This window comes from Microtus ochrogaster, unplaced genomic scaffold (genome assembly GCF_000317375.1).
Source record: "Microtus ochrogaster isolate Prairie Vole_2 unplaced genomic scaffold, MicOch1.0 UNK15, whole genome shotgun sequence".
NCBI classification, from domain to species: Eukaryota; Metazoa; Chordata; class Mammalia; order Rodentia; family Cricetidae; genus Microtus; species Microtus ochrogaster.
The window spans coordinates 1,130,790-1,134,504 of record NW_004949113.1 but is presented as its reverse complement, the minus strand read 5'-3'; positions in this window follow the sequence as shown (position 1 = coordinate 1,134,504).

The window sequence follows — 3,715 nt, the reverse complement described above, 5'->3', positions numbered from 1 at the left end:
AGAAACTTTAAAAAAAAAAAAGCTAGGAGTGGTGAGTGGGGCATACCTGTAATATCTGTACCTGGGAAGGGCAGACAAATGATCCGGAGTTCAAAGCAAGTTGGAGGTGAGTCTGGACTCTGTAAGACACTGTCTAAAAACACAGTAAGCTTGGTATACACCTTTAATCCAGCACTCAGAAGAAACCAAGTGGATCTCTATGAGTTCAAACTCAGCCTGGCCTACATAGTAAGACCCCCGTCTCAAAAATACAAACCAAAAATTTGGTCAACCAGCCTTGGTGGCACACACTTCTGATCCCAGCACAGGATGGCAAAGGCAGGTGGATCTCTGAGTTCAAGGGTAGGCTGACCTACTTAACAAGTTTCAGGCTACCAAGTCTCAAAACAAACAAAATTTCAGGTTTAGAGTTACCCGGGAGCCTCATTAACACCCCCTCATTTTTCTCTGCATAGTCCAAGCAGAGTCTATGAGACTGTTCTGTTCTGATTTTGTCTTCCTGTGTCTGCCAACTACAGGCTTCTCAATATGATCCTCTTTTGGGGTCAGTCTGTGATATTCTTTGTGTGAGAAATGTGTGACAATTGACGCCTCAAGTTGGCACTTGAATCTGTGTCTGTAACTGTACCCTACTGGTTGTTGTTCTTGTTCTACAACCTAGCAGAATCCATGTTTTTGAGGAACGGATTGTTTTATTGGACACACTACTTGTTTCCAGCTTTTGTTTTCCTGTGATACTGTGCCCTTATCATTCTGGTTAATCATGCCCCTTTAACAGTCAAAGTATGTGTGTGCTGCCTGTGATAACTCGATGATGACATGGCTGTCTCTACCATGTGTCTCAGCCATAATTTCCATGTGAGGGGTGCTTGTGAGACAGCCCAAATCCCAGGGGCCAGAGAATGGTATACTTTGCCCCAATGGTGTGACATATATAAACTTCTGTGTGTGCATATGGTTACGTTCGTGTATCTGTCACACACCTTATATGGCCGATGTGCTGAGAAACTGCTTCTAGATTTAAGTCCCTTTGTGACTGTGTGACTATGTCCATGTTCGCAGGGCTGCCTGAACAGGGGTTTCTCTAGAACGCAGCAGGTGTATCCTGTGTCCCTGTGACACTGTGGGTCAGGGTTGTTTGTGACCTTGTGTGTGGATGAGGGTGTCAAAGTCACACCAGACAGCCAACTCAGTGAAGGCAGCTATATGCGCACCACTGTCGCTATCCGCAACTCTCCCTCTGGGAGGACTCCACCCCGCACTGCGGGGGCGCGTGCGTCTTTCGTGACGTTAGACACGACGGAGTTCGCTGCGTGCGTGGAGCCCGACGCGGTCGTGCGTGCGTGCTAGTGTAAGCCGGGGGTGGGGTGGCTGTACGTGTGCGTGAGCGCGCGGGGGCAGCCGCGGGAGCGCGCGGGGCCCAGTACTGCGGAACCAGAGACTTTGGAGCAGGTGAAACTCCGAGGGGTGGGGGGGGGGGGGAAGACTGCCGTTAACCCCTTCCTGCCCGACCTGAAACTCCGGGCCCCAGAGCCGCATAAACGGGGGCTTCCCCATCTCGCTGGGCGGGGCAGTCCCTGCTGGGAAGACCTTCCTTCAGAGAGCTGAGACCCCCCCCATTGCCATGGAAACAGCTTCCTGGATCAGCAGGGTGCTTGCTTCCTCCCGCTCTGCCCTTCCTCCCTCCGACCATGTGCTTCCCGCTCCTGATCTCAGCACCGCAGGGCTGGGGGTCAGTAGGGCCAGGGCGTGCGTGACTCAAACCAGCCCTGGGGTCCCCAGGCCGCACTCGGCCTCACTCCCCGTGCTCTGCATCGGTGACTCATGCCTCGTGGCTTTCCCTATGCATGACTCAGGCCCCTGGGGAGGGGACTTTGGGACCCCCCCCCCAGACATCCAGGACTAGGAATAAAATTCTAAAGACCTCCAGTGAGGGGTTACCCCTCAGGAGACAGGAGACCGCGTCCCTTTTCATTGGCCATTGCTAAAGTCATTGGGGGCACTTCCCCCATCCCTCAATTAACAGAGCTTCCCCTGGCCTGTCTCCGGGAACCCAGTGCCCCCGCCCACCAGCCCACAGGAAGTTTTGGCAGAACCTATCGTGGCAATGAAACGGTTAAAATCGTTTTCTTATTCATTTCATCCAGGGGCTTTTTTGACTCAGAGCAAGCGGGTACCCCCTTGAAAGCTTGGCCTCACGGGGACTGGGGCTCCTTCTACACCCCACAGACACCTTGGTTAGAGCGGGAAGGTGGCTGCTTAGCAGACTGTGGGTCTTGTGAAGCAGCAGCTGCGTACAGAGTTCGATTCGGTTGAAATCCTGTCTCTTCCCTCGCTCGTTTCCCATCTGAAAATGATGCCCAGCTCGTTGAGGACTTGTCTTGATTAGATGAATAATAGATGGGACGCTTCGAATTCAGAGTTGAACACAAGAGGTAGGGAGGGGAGGGGTGTCTCAGACCTGGGTGTCCAGGTGCCCAGCAGAAAACACCTCCATGCTCCACCCACGCACTCTGAGGCCATGGGGTTCATTTTGTCCACCCCTGCCCCGGGCTGGCACCCAGGAAGTGAGAGGCGGGGCAGGAATGAGGCGGAACCTGTTGGGTTAGTCCCTTCCCCGCCCCCCACCCTCATTCTCATGCCCTGACAAGGACCCCCCCTCCACGATAAAGCCCCACCCCCGCCACCCTGGACGCCTGGGTCCTGACCTGCGGGTGGCCGGAAACAACGTCTCGGGAACATCCTGTGGACAACTAGCTGGACAGACAAGAGGGTCAGCCCCTCCCAGGGCAGGGCAGACATAGACAGGGGCAAAATAAACATGGCCCAGGGTGGCTAGACTGCGGGGGAGGGGTGAAGTGGGGGTGCTCTGCAAGAATGTACACAAATACACGGTCACCCTGAGAGAGCCAGTCCAGAGGAACAAACCTCTGTGCCCAGGCCACTAAGCTATCTAGTCAGAGACACACAGCCGGGGAAAACAGACATCCATCTGGTTAAGACACCCAGCAGTGGCCCATACAGTGACAGACAAGTCAAGAACAAGGACTCTGGAGATGTACTTAGTCGTAGAGGGGAGAGATAGAACTCACAAAGGAAACCACAGATCAAAAGCAGACAGAGCTGCTGGGATGTAGCTCAGTGGTCTAGTAAGCATGAGGCAATGGATTCAATTTCCAGAATTTCAAACAAAGCTCATAGTCAGGATAGGTGTGACCCAGATAAACCAGCTCTGCACGCAGGCTGGATATCAGCACACAAAAGTGCACATTTGTGGTTTGACATTCCCAGAAAGGACAGAAGCGAACCGAGAACCTCTAGGCCACATGCACAAGCAGTATTATTACTATACAGAAACAGGAGGGACAAACATTTCTATAGACAGATGTGCAGAGGCGTCACGGTCACCTACATACCATGTCAAAGTGCCCCAGGCACCTACCAACATAATTGTGGCACATACATTTGAAGATGAAGACTTACAATCATTTTGAGATTTTGTTTTTTATTTTTATTTTTTGTTTTGAGACAGGGTCTCACTGTGCCCGGGTTAGCCTGGAATTTTAATTCATTTTGTAGACCCAACTGGCCTAGAAATCACAGAGATCCACCTCTGACATCTGAGTGCTGGGATTGAGGCCTGTGCGACCATGTCCAGCTATAGTCACCTCTTAATGGCCCTAACCAACAGAAAACAGGAGGGTACAGATGGACA